The 13,715-nt window shown below is 44.9% G+C and overlaps 1 protein-coding gene across 1 annotated transcript in view; it reads right to left on the bottom strand.

Moving 5' to 3' along the window:
• The window catches only part of LOC8027521 (excitatory amino acid transporter 2-like), a 54,699-nt gene extending 41,316 nt beyond the window's left edge, over nt 1-13,383 (bottom strand). The window contains exon 1 of the mRNA XM_029983354.4: nt 13,221-13,383. The gene's annotated coding sequence lies outside the window, so the exon portion shown is untranslated. The remainder of the gene's footprint in view (nt 1-13,220) is intronic.
• Between the last annotated feature and the right edge of the window lie 332 nt (nt 13,384-13,715).

The raw sequence follows: 13,715 nt of genomic DNA, 5'->3' as shown, positions 1-13,715 counted from the left end.
ACTCCAAAAACACAAAATCCTACATAAAGCTTGCGTCACATTCCGTAGCAGTTCGACATGAATTCAAACCTTCAGAAAATGTCCATGCGGAGAAAAACTGAAATACACGAGGAGACGAGAGTGTTTTGTCAGAGCTCCGACCTCTGATTGGAAGGATTAGGGGGTAGACGCAAAGGCTAGCTGCCCTCGTCTCTACCCACTATCTCCCTCCAATCAGAACTCTGCGCTCTGACGTCCCCACACGCTCCCGCCTCCTCCTGTCTTTCAGTTTCTCTCCGCGTAGTTTGTTTCTTGTAACATAAGATCTGTTTGAGTAGCTCAGACTCCAGCACGCGCTCCCTGCTTTCCGTCATCTTCGCCTATACGCGTGCTCGCCGAAGTGTCATTGCAGGTAAAATCACGAGCTGAAGGGGGATCTTCAGACTGCATACCTTGCGTTGATACAGGCTACGGTCGATCCAACAGGTTACTCTAACAGCGAAAAAAAAAAAAGGGGGGGGGGGGGGGGGGGGGGGAGAGAGAGAAACGACAATAACTCTAAGAATTGTTGAGCTTCTGCCTTTACTCGGGGAACCTGGAAAACCGATGATTGCGATGGACGGAAAAAGACCGACCTAAAATTAAGTCTGCAGTGTAACATTGAGTGATGACAATGAGCGCGATCGTGCTAAACGTCATGCTCACTGCCACATCGCAGTCTTTACATTTTCGATACAAACGGTCCTCTGGCTTCATAATTTGGCAAGCCATCTTGGTAGATAGTTGTGCTTGGCTCCCCAAGTGCTCTGCATCTGCAAGTAAACTTTTTTACAGTTACTTTAGAATATCAATGGGTGTCGTTCTACTAAAAGAAACCAAAGTCGGCTTTGTTGCATGGGTGCTTATAGACAGCGGGATGTGTGATTGTGCCTTAATTCAAGCTTAAATGGACTGCTGTGAAAATTCACTTTACCTAATTCCTTCTGTACCAATGCTGTTCGGGCTACTTAATGACGTCTTCACAAGCATGACACAAATAAAAAACCTAATATATATATATATATATATATATTTCTTACGAAACATTTTAAGTTTTTTCAGTCGAAGTCTTTCCGAGCAGAAGGCGTTTCGTGTCATTGGCGTTCTCCGGGGAGCAACGCGCGTCGCGACGTGTTGATAAACATCGGCAAGGTCCATCGTATGTTTTGTTTAACATACCGACTTATGAGCCGTGTTATACGTTTTGTTCTCGTCTGGCAAAGTCGGCGCTCGTGACTGAGTGACCTCCTGTGTAAACTAAGACATGCTCCGGAGTTCCGCATCCTGAGGCGCTTTGAATAAATCGGCCCTGCGGACCGCATGGCTTTGCTGAATTCAGGTCTCCATTGTTCGGGACTCCTCGCGTTCCAGTTTATTATTCTCTAATGTGGGATGACCCCTCGAACACCCGAGACGCCTGAAACACGTTTGAAGCACCTGAGAAACTCCAGCAATTAACGTCCGAGCTAAAATAAAACCCTGACAGAATGCCACCAGCTTATGTCTAATAATAAAAAAAAATAGTTTGTTTCTTTTTGCTGAGACTCGTCATATATGGCGAACAATAGAAGGTAACCAGCGAATGACGAATGGAAGAATATAATTATTGTCACTCTCAGCTTCGAAAACGAAAAGTGTCGCTTATCATGTTAATTTATGCGACTTGCTTCGTGATTAATTCTTTGGCGTTCTTGTTGGCCAATGTTGCATTCTGATTGGCTGCGGAGCGGTAATTAGATGCTCGGTATTTGCCCCGCCCCGCGTTTTTCTAACTCTCGGTAACTGTGTGACAAAAGATTGCAATGTGTGCACGACGCTTGCCTTTGCTCGTTGTCCCTCGCGGAAATCTTGTTTTTCAGACCCAACCGTATCTTCTGACTTTTGTTGTTTTCCGGGATTCTTCTTAGTTGGCCGTGAATGATGGACCGTCACCGTGTTCTGTGGGAAAGTGAACTTGCAGACGTTTTTTTAGAATGTCTGGCGCGGATGGGGAAACAAAAAGTTGGACAGGCGTCAGGATCCTGGTCCGAACATCTGTCCAAATTTTGTTTCACATATGTGTGTGTTTCTCAGCAAAAAAAAAAAAGAAAAAAAAACACGTTGAAGGTTTTATTCACAGTAGAAGTCAACAAACGATAACAGCCTTCCACATATAAGGTGTTGGAAATAACCAGGCTCGATCTATAATGGGCCGTAAAGATGGGCACCTGCACGTCACAATCTAAACTTTTCGTCCATTGTTAATTTCACAAATCTGTTTTATAATGCAAAATGACATGGCGTTGCTCCCTTTCTGCAGAAAATAGGACCAAAAACCTTGCCTGGGACAACGGCGGACGGCGACGCAGACGACCTAGTCCAGTGGTGGGGTGCGTTTGGTGCACGTATACTGATAGATTGCGTCGAGAGCAGCTGTAGCCAACGTTACTAGATTACCTCAGTTGTGGAACTCCCGCGGAACAGGGTACCCCGCGGCCCCCCTCACTCACTTCAGTCCGCCTCCCGTCGTTTGAAGCGCCATCTAGATTTTCGTTTACGAACTGTGTGTTCAATAGAGTACGATAGACCGCCATCTAGACGCTGCGTCTCGAAACGTATACGTATCCCATAGAATACAGTGCAGTTACCAAAGCAGCCGTCCGGCGCGTCCAGCGACCGGAGGCGAGTCGTGGTTGGTGAAGAGGGGTATTGCTCGTGCATGGAGCGTCTATGAGCAGTTCCGTAAGTGAGCTAATTTAATAAAGTTGGCTCTAGCCGGCCAGCAAAAGAAAGCAGACGACACGCACTGCAGACAAAATCCGTCGGCAGTAAAAGCGCCGTTGGCGCTGTCCTTACGCGACCACGTTTCCTTTGATTTTTGTTCTTTCAAGTTTTGCTATACTGTCCGCGTTTATTTCTAAATCGAAGATATATTACAAACATTTTTTTTTTTTAATTTTAGTAGATTATGCTTGTCGTGAGCAGTCTCTTAGTCGTTTCGAGAAGGAGGTAGCGCCATCTATCAATACGTGCGCCAAACACGCCCCGCCACTCGGCTCGGTCGTCTGCGTCGCCGTCCGCCGTTGACCCCGGCACATTCTTTTACCCCTTTTTTTTTTTACAGAAAGAGAGATACGCTTTGTAATTTTACAAGATAAAACCAACTTGTGATATACACCTTTGACGGAAAGTTTAGATTGCTTCGTGCAGGCGCCGATTTTTACGGCCGATTTTAGATCGAGCCTGGGTATTTTGGACGCCCTATAGATCTCAAATTCATTAGGTACTGTGCCGCCGGGAATTATCCGCGGATATTGGAGGAGGCAACGGGATCAAACCGGCGGATGCAGGTGTAGCAATTTGCGGCAGCAGTTCCGCTATACCTAGCAAACCTTATCACACGTAGAATGCATTTCTGGGTCGGTAAATTTCGCTGGAATTGTCTATTCGCCTCGATATCGAAACGTGTTGCCACCGTGCGACAAAAATTGGAAACATTCGAAAGCGGGTATACCGCCGTGCATCGTCGGCTACGGGCGCACGTCCAGAACCATGGATCTCGACGACGCAAGCGTGTTTCCAGCTGAGCTGAGCCCTCCTCATTAAACGCTTGTTGTTTTTGTTGTTGTTTCTTCTTACCAAAGGCTGCTTTGTATCGTTTCAGATGCGTGCAAATTCAGCAAAGCTATTATCATTAAGTCTGATGCTTCCATAATCTTAGTGTTGTGGTTCGTACACGACCGCTGGTCCCACATATTTTTGTTATATTGCAGAAATCATAGCTTTCATAAAACATTAAATGTTGATTGGAGCTGTGGTTTGATTAAAAAATTACCCATGAGTGATCGCTACCCTTTAACAGACTAATCAATTGGTACATCTGTTAGTTGATTTTTCACCGGTCATATTGCATGAATTGCGGTACGTTAAAATTACATTTCTTACTATTTTTACCATGTCATAAATGACATATTGCATTCCCATTTTAAACTTCTCAACGGGGATGAGCTGATCTATTAGATTATTGTATATCACGAGTTGAACCAGCTGAACAAGGAGGGAAGGAGAAACAGAAAAGACAACTGACCGATGGACTACAACTATTTTAATTGTTGTACGAATAAAATTGTTGACAGGATTAAAATAGTCGTAGTCCAGCGGTCCGTTGTTTTTGTGTTTCTCCTTCCTTCCTTCCTTGTTCAGCTGGTTCCACCTGTTATTAAAATTCACGTTGTGACGCCTGCAGAAATATGAAGCCTTATAAAGTGAAGTAATTTTGAAGTTATTATTTAAACAGTATAATCACCCTCGGTGCCAATCACAAGCATGCTGAAGTAGTTTACCGTGCAAGCCTGTGTCTTAAAAGAGTGAAATACGTCAGGAATATTAAGGCAGAAATTTTGCTTACCTTTTCCTGACTTTCTCCAGCACAAGATTCCGATTAAACGGCAAAAAGAAATATCGAGTTTAAACCATCACTTGAATAATCTGGAGGTTAATCGATGAACTGTTCAATCCCGACATGCTTTAGGTGAGGGCGGAGGGTGATCGGAAAGTCTCGTGAGAGTCGCTAGCTCTCATCAGTGAAGGAGTGTTGCTGCAGCCGATGCCGTCTGTGTCATGAAGCGGATCATTTGTAGATGTTGCAAGAATATATACTATGTTGGAATATAAGATTATTTAGCCCGAAATTTATATTATTAGCCTCTTAACATCCGCGGCCTTCACCGAGAAAATTGAAGCGTGTGAACCCACACTACCAAGAAAACAATCGATTTACAAGCACGCTAATACGTTGCTTGGTTACTCTCGTTTGTTCTACTTGCGGCATATATATTAGAATAGTTTGTTTCACTTGTCTTTTTTGCCATGTCAACGAACAGTGTTCGGGTTCTAACCTAGAAGAGGCACTCTCTCCTCATCGCAACGTAGCAAAATTATTACGACTCCGAAAAACTTACCAACAACATTGCACTGTAAAGGGCTTCCATGGAAGTCAACAGCACGGTAATTTTCAATACAGCACTAACTTCTCTTCAAGCAAAATATTTATATGACTGCAAGGCTAAAAATTACAAAAAAATGCATACCTGCGATTTCACAGTACGAGTATTATGTTATCTTGGTTAGAATTCATTGTTTTGTTGAATTCCCACGCTGGTGAACCGATACATCTTTTAAAACATACAAATATTTAACATAAAAAGTGCAGTTCAGCCGGAGACAGGCATCCGTCGTAATGATCCATGCTTCAAAACGTCTGCCTAGAGCAGACGACGCATCCACACAGACGATTGTTTAAATTTAGGCCGTACGCTGGTAGCACAATTCAATCTTCACTGAAGCGCCAGACAGTGCCGCACCATTTTCCGCCAAAATTGTTTTCCTGCCGATACTATGCGACAAATTAAAAGCAGGAATCTACAGCGTCTCGTGCGCGAACGTAGAGAGCCTATGGGGCGGCCATGCTTCCATCCCCGCTTTGATGATGATGATAGCGCGACAGTAGCGCCACCTCTAGGCCGACCTCGAGGCCAATATACTACGAGCAAGTGTTCCAGAAGACGTCTTTCGCTCATCGGCACGTTAGGGAGGGGAGCGCCAATCAATGGCCAGCATAAATGACGTGCAAAGAACGCCCTATGACGATGCAGCTGACCGCACGCCGTCATTGGTAGAACTAGATGGAAAACAAAAGCACGTGGGCGAACCTGGGGGCGACACGCAGACGAAATCCGTCGGCAGCAAACAAAGGTACGAGGTGTGCAAACAGCAGAGGAACTTGCGCGCAGTATACTCTCATTACTGCGACTTTCCACGGGAATGTCATTGGCTTTCGCTATGGTCACTGTCGCTGATCGCTTACGCCAACCAATGGGAGTCAGGGGAATCCGCGAGGGTGCCCTGCTATGGCGGTATCATTTGCCATGGAATCTAAAACAAGATAACACTTACAAGTAATCTTCCAACGGAATCGAAGAAAGGTGAATTATCTATAAATTTCGTCCCGCGGCGAGGCAAACACGAGCGTGAATTTGTTTCGCGAAGACAGCAATCGACAATCTCTGTGTGTGTGTGTGTGTGTGTGTGTGTGTGTGTGTGTGTGTGTGTGTGCGTGAGCGCGTGTGCGCGTGTGCGCGTGCGCGTGTGCGCGTGCGCGCGTGCGTGCGTGCGTGCGTGCGTGCGTGCGTGCGTGTGTGTGTGTGTGTGTGTGTGTGTGTTCAATTGGGTCTGGCTACCGCACACAGGTCAGGGGCGTACATAAAGAGAAAAGGGGAGAGGGGGGGCAGTCAGTCGTCTCCCGCTAAGCCCCTGAAAAAGAGACTTCTTATGAAAAAACACACACACATACACACGCACGACATATACTAGATTTTTTATGGAGGAATGTTTAGTATTCGGTGAAGTGGCCAGCTGTGGGTCAACAAATTAGATCTGGGCTATGTTCCGCCAGTCACGTCAGATCTCTCTGCAGACCCCCCCCCCCCCCCCCCCCCCCTCCCTCCCAAACCCTGACCCATAAATCGGCCCCTGACGCAAGCTGACACCCACCTGTGGATAAAGGAGTTCTCGGAACAAGCACATCTGCTGCCTTGAGACCTCTTTTACCATCCCTCTTTCAATGAGAGATTCTTACCAAAATATTTTCTAATCATTGGTGGCATAACGCTTGCCTAGCTTAAAGCCGTGACGTCACGTCCAATTACTAACCGAAATAGTTTCGACTTTCGCCAGGGTCCAAGACCGAACCCTAAAGGGCTGTTTATACTCTGACGTTGAGCGCAGTGAACGCAGCGTAGCGCAGAGCGCAGGCCGGCAAGCAGGAACTCGCTATCTGCGACCAATCAGTATCTGTGCGTGCTGCGCTACGCCGCGCCCGTCAACGTTACGTTGGAGTATAAACGTACCTTAAGTCTTGTGGAATCAGGTTCAAAAGAGAGACCATAAATACTCATTATTATTTGTCTTGTCTGTCTGTCTCAGAGTACGGACGCGTTTTATTAAAGTGGCACAGAACAAGCACAACTATGCATAAACATTGGTGATAGAAGTTTTCTATTACTACTCGTGCATACCCTGTACGAGTAGTTTCGCAGAATACGATACTTTGAACCAAGGTGGAGAATGAAAAAAAAAAATTTAAATCGTGATTTAAATTATGATTGTTATTGTGATTTAAATCACACTGGTTTTGTTATGATAATTAACATCAAACATTTCACGCAAAAAATAATTCCAAGCATGTAAATCTGTTCACCGTTTCTGTATAATATGATGTTTTTTATGTGCATTTGTTTTTCATTTAAATAAAAAAAATACAAGAAAGATTTACGTAAAGCTGATCATAAGCAAAAAGCGGTGCTCTTTTGAACAAACTAGATCGCTGAAGTTTTTACTTAATTCCACTCCGTTTGTCAGTTGCTGCACGTGAGATGTGAGACACTCTGCATCGCTGTACACGCACCACCGGTTGCGAACTTGGCTTGGCAAGCGGATTGCAAACTGTAAACGCTGCAGGTTTTGTATTTGCATCCTTGTTTGTCAAGAAATTCAGAAAGTGTCTTCCATTCATAATTGACTTACTTATGTGTTAAGAATTTGTACTTTATAATAATATTATTTATTTTCTATCAAGTATTAGTAATGATGGAAGGCGACTGAGGAAGAAAGCTGCATTTGTGACCTCACGAGTCCTAAGCCAACTCCTTAATTGGCTATAGCGGCAGGTCACAAAAGAAGTGCATCACTTCATAAACAAAGAAACGAAACATAAAAAAAATGCACAGGTCAGAAATTCAACATATAACATTCCCCCAATGTGGCAGATAAATTACCTTCAAATGAAGACCTGACGTGTTCTTAAAGCACCTGTTAGATTCTCCGCATTTGGCTCCACCAGTACTCGCGTGCTAACGACCGTTGATAATTACTTTCGTGATCTGAGAAACGACCGTATTTATAGTAAATTCGTTCAAGGCCATCAATTCCAATATGAAGGAAACTTGTTTGAGTATAGACAAACGTTTATCGTAGCAAGAAAATCGCTATGCGAGTGAGCGGAATATTTGTGACATCCCAAGATGTCGCGTGATAGGCGTATTATAAAAGGGCAAAAAAATACTCGGCCGCTACAAAAAGATTCCACCAACACAAATGCTCAAAATATATTGAATAAAGGAGGTGCATTATCCTTATCCGATCTTGATATGACAAGAAAATGTTTAGTTGGTGGATAATATAGCGCAGAAATGTTTCTCAATTACTGTTTTACATTATTAACCATACATGATTTTAACAACCATTGAGGATATCAACTACAGGTTTTCCCGCTCATTATAATCCAAGTGCCAGCTTATCTAATCCGAGTGTCGCTGTATTCAATCCAGCTGTACACCAGTTTAATCCAAGTGTCAATGAATTTAAGCCAAGTTGTCAACAATTTAATCCCAGTGTCATTCATTTCAATTCAAGACTCACTCAATTTAATCCGTTTATATCTGCGAATTAACTATGACTACTAAATCCTATGTTACAACCGCTTTAGAGGTATAAGTTGCTTGCAAGTCATGAATGACTTTCCACTCTATATGTGCCTTGGGTGACTTGTTCTCTAGTGAATTTGAGGGATTTCTGAGACCATAGTACGTAAGCTCGAGACTAAATGACTGGAATGTTTTGTCGGTTTTAGAATAGTAACCAAAATTTTCAAGAAACTTGAAAGTGAATTCAAAAATTAGTATTTCAATTAAATGTCTTCATTCAAAGGCATGGAGATTTTGAATGCAAGTCAAGATGCTTATTTTCGACTGCGTGTATTCCACACTCGAATATGTGAGTTACGTGTCCTTGGTATGAAGGGCAAGCACAATGTACTTGAAATGATTGCGGTCATACGCCGCGCAATTAACACGTTGAATTTTCTGGATTGCTCCAAACTGCGACCGTTTGGAGCATCTGCTATTGGTGTTCTTTAAGGTTGTAGCTTCAGGCCGCGCAAGTACGACTGCGCTATGCTCACTGAGGTAAGCTTTCATGACGGACTTGAACTTGGAAAACATATTTTCAATTGGGTTGAAGAACAGACTGTATGGCGGTATTACTTCAAGGAGTGCCCCTGGGACAAGGCGGCGTCTGCGGTTAGTCGGTGTGCGGGAGCATTGTCAAATATAATGACCGCATCCTGGCCAGGAGCTGTTGCCATGATCTCCCTCTAAGCTTCCTCCAGAAAATCTTTGAAATTCAACATGGACACTTTTTCCACACTTCTCCACAAGAGGGTCCCACCAGCAGACATGTATGCGAGGATGCTGATATTGGGCCCTCTGGTACCTAGTTTACGACGGCGTCCTTCCCACGTTTTAACCTTTCAAACCTCCAACTACACCAAACATTAGAGTTTGTCTCGTCAATGTAATATCGAAGTTGAAGCGGGTCGTTTCCCTCTAGCCACGAAGCGCACTCATTTCTTGCACTTTTTACGTCATCGCGATTTCGGTCAACGGGCTGCGGAGAAAGTTGCTTTGTTGTGTAACCGTGTCCATTCAAAAGTCTGCCAATTGTAGATAGGCTGATTTGGATGCCTGGTCCAGTTGCTCCAAGCCCTTGTTTGAGTGGTCTCAGCGTGTAGGTTGGGTCTTCATCCACCATAGCTGCCAGATCTTGCACAATATCCGAGGTCTTCTCTGAGCCTCCTCTGGGTTCCGGTTCATCTCTGTCAGTCCTCGCGATTGACCGAGCAGTTTTCACTTTAGTCCTATAGTGTTTCAGCAAGTTGTTTGATGTCACCGCCTCATCGCCAGCAGTCAAGCGACGCCCGATCTTGATCGTATACCTTTTGGTATGATTGTTTAGGTAGGGCTGGATCCTTTAGACGCCGACCTCGACCCCTTGCTTTAGAAAAACTCATTGCCAAGAGCATTCACAAATTCGGGTGACTTGCATGCGAATCATCGAACCAAGAATCGGCCGCCGTCTGCAACCAGACGGGAAATGCCAGTTTATCCTCTGTAACCGCGGCACGGCGCAAGCATTCCACTAAGTGTTTGCAGACGACGCAAGAAGCGCTGCCCGATGGTTTCATCAACGGACGCCGTCTGCTATTCCTCGAAGACCGTCTGCGAAAACTTCGCGGTATGTTTGAACCGGGCCGCGGCTTTATCAACGGGCTTCGTCTGCTACTTTAAATCGTCCGCAAACACCTCGCGGTATGCTTGCGTCGTGCCGCGGTTGCAGACAATAACCTGGCATCTCCCTCTTGGTTTCAAACGGGAGCCGATTCTCAACTCTCCGAGACAAATCTACAATTTGCACACTTTTGAATGGACACGGTTACGCGACAAATCAATTTTCTTCGCAGGCCGTTGACCAAAATCGCGATGACGTAAAAAGTGCAAGAAAAGAATAAGCTTCGTGTCTGCAGGGGAAAGGCCCGCTTCAGCTTCGATATTGCGTTGACGAGACAAACTTTAATATTTGGTGTGGTCGGAGGTTTGGGAGGTCACAACGTGGGAAGAAATCCGTCGTGAGAACTACAGGTACCAGAGGCCCCGTTATCAACGTCCTCGCATGCATGTATACTGACGAAATCCTCTTGTGGAGAAGTGTGGAAAAAGTGCCCTCGTTGACTTTCAACGAATTCCTGGAGGAAGTTTCGAGGGAGATCATGGCAACAGCTCCCGGCCAGGATGCGGTCATTATATTTGATAACGCGCCCGCACATCGACGAGCCGCAGACTCCGCCCTGTCCCAGGGGCACTCTTTGAAGTACTTACCGCCGTACAGTCCGTTCTTCAACCCAATTGAAGAGCTGTTTTCCCAAAATCAAATCTGACGTAAAAACTTACCTCAGTGACCAGCGCAGCCGTGCTTGCGCCGCCCGAAGCTACCGTCTTAAAGGAACACCGAAGGCAGGTGCTCCAAACGGCGACGCAAGAAGCAATGCAGAGATTTCGAAGTGTTGATTGCGCAACCCATGACCGCAATCATTTCAAGTTCATTGTGCCTCTCCTTCAAACCGAGGACATGTAACCCACATATCCGAGTGTGGAATACACGCAGTCGAAATTCAGCATCTTGATTTTCAATGAAAATGTTCGTGTCATTGAATGCACACACCTAATTGAATGCAAATGTGACAAACACGGTTTCACTGTCAAGCCTCTTGAAATTTTTCGTTACTATTTTAACACCGACAAAACATCCCTATCATTCATTCTCGAGCTTACGTATTATGGTCTAAGAAATTTTTCGAAATTCACGAGAGAACAAGTCATCCAACGCGTATACACACTGAAAAGTCACTCGTGACTAGCAAGCAACTTAAACCTCTAAACCTGTTGTGGCAAATGAGTTAGTAGTCATAGCTAATTCGCAGATATGAACGGGTTAGATTGAGCGACTCTCGATTTAAACTGAATGGCGTTAGGGTTAAATTGTTGGCAACTTATTTTAAATTTATTGGCACTTGGATTAAATTGGTGTGCAGCTGGATTAAATTCAGGTACACTCTGATTAAAAAAAGCTGGCACTTGGAGTATTATGAGCACGAAAACCTGTAGTCAGTAGGAAAGTAGCAATGAAACATGTGGGACTGACCAGGATAGGCTCTTGAGCAACCAAAAGTACCATCAACTGTATTTCGTGATGCTCAAACATTTGAAGACATCCGAATATTATATTTCTGAAGTAATGAAATATGTTGTAATGGTCATATAAATTATAATGTTATTATATGTAATTCTGTTGCGCTTGGACCGACAATATAATAACATTAGCATGATCAGTAGAAGAGCGATTGACAATTTTGAAGACGTGTTCCAAGATCTACGTTTATCGCTTCATGTTTTGACCGCCAGGGTTGTTAATGTGTGCGGCACACGCTGATAAACGAGCAGGATTGAACTAACAGCATTCTCGTTCGACTTACGGTCGCCGTAAGTTGAACGAGAATGCTGTTATTTTAATCCTTCTGGTTTATCAGCGTGTGCCGTACACATTAACAACCCTGGCGGACAAAACATGAAGCGATAAACGTAGATTTCGGCGCACGTCTTGAATATATATATATATGTGTATATATATTAGAAATTACTTATGGTGCTTACACCGAAGTAAAACCAAGTTAATAGGGTTTAGAGCACATTCAAGAACCAGGCCTGTGAAGAATGATATGCTAAGAAGGGTGGGTCATTGTGCTAAGAAGATGAATATTGAGTTCACTAAGGGGGAGATAGCCATGTGGTATTAATACAAACAACGAGATAAGATGAGGCAGCGAAACGCATTGCGTCAAGAACTAGTGAAGCATAAGAACATGGTTCGCGGACAGGGTCCCTCACTTAAAATACAGAAAGAAATTTATTACAGTCTTAAAATTTTCTATTATGGCATGACATCGCCATCAAGAACAATTTTAACAAATCTGGGTATATCTGGCACCTAGCACAACGTGAAATGTTGAGTGTAGCATACAGGGCAAAGTAATGACAGGTCTTGGGTTATGGGTTGAGCTTGTTTTCGGTCACATTTTGTTCTGATAAAAATTGGGGTGCACATTGTCCTTCAGCAAATCAACAAGGAAGACCATATACGAGTCAGTGAAACATCTTTTACATCAAAAACAACAACAATTGCATCAAAAACAACAGAGAAAAAAGGAATATCTACACTGCAGTTTATTACAGTGCGAAAGCTACAGGCAGAGGTAGTCCACAAACAGAGTATCCTTAATTCATTTTTAGTTTTATTACGCCGCGCCAACGTTTGCATCGGAGCGATGGTTCGCGGAATGATAATTTATCTCATTCGCACCAATTAATTTGGATGAATGAAGCAGCTATACCCTCGTGCCGTCATACCCTTAAACCTCCAGTGGAGGATTCAAGGGGGGGGGGGGGGGGGCGACGGAAGCGGCCGCCCCCCCCCCTCATACAAAGTCGACCCCCCTCCCTCCCCCCTTCTCGGAGACATGGGTGGACTCCCTTGCACAAGAAAGAATGGGAGAATATTATCCTTAAATAGCCCCCTCCCCCCCCCCCCCCCCCCCCATAACGGAGTTCTGGATCGCCCCTGTAAACCTCGTGATTACCGCTCTGACTGCGAGCAGTGTCAACACTTAACATTTTTCTACAACGCCACACGTGGGAGCACCTGCCCCCTGGCGGTCATGGCGGCCATTTCAAGGACCTCAAAAAAGCAAAAACAAAACAAACAAAAAAACTTACCGGTTGAAGCCGCCAGTGCGCGCAGGTCCCGGTGAAGGTGGGGAATAGTGGATGGGCGAACCAAAACACAACTTGTTCCTTCGCAGATGTTGTCCCGGTTTCTAGGCTAGGCCTTGGAGAAGAAGGAGGGCGAGTGAAAAGCAGAAAGAGAGGAAGGAAAGAGAGAGATGGAGAGTGAACAGGAGAGGGGGGTCACCGTCATCTTGCCGGAAATATGCGCGGACAAAAACAAACAGTGGAAGCGGGAAAAAAAGCACATGGAAGAGAAGAGGCATGGAGGGGGGGTTGGGGGGAGGTCCTTTCTTTGCTCTGCCGAGGTTTTCTCTTCCTGCAGTTGTGGAGGAACGAGACGAGGACAAGAAGGTCGTGGCACGGCGGAACGACTCCGTGTGGAAGCGACGCCTTTGATCGCGTTCTTCGGTGTGGACGCGAGAGATCTGGAATGGGTGTCAGGCCGCGCGGGGCGAGGCCGCATCGCACCGGGGGTAGGCGATT

This window comes from Ixodes scapularis, unplaced genomic scaffold (assembly GCF_016920785.2).
Source record: "Ixodes scapularis isolate PalLabHiFi unplaced genomic scaffold, ASM1692078v2 PGA_scaffold4__175_contigs__length_147842914, whole genome shotgun sequence".
NCBI lineage: Eukaryota > Metazoa > Arthropoda > Arachnida > Ixodida > Ixodidae > Ixodes > Ixodes scapularis.
Note: the sequence above shows the minus strand (reverse complement) of the source record. Positions and strands in the feature narration are given on the sequence as shown.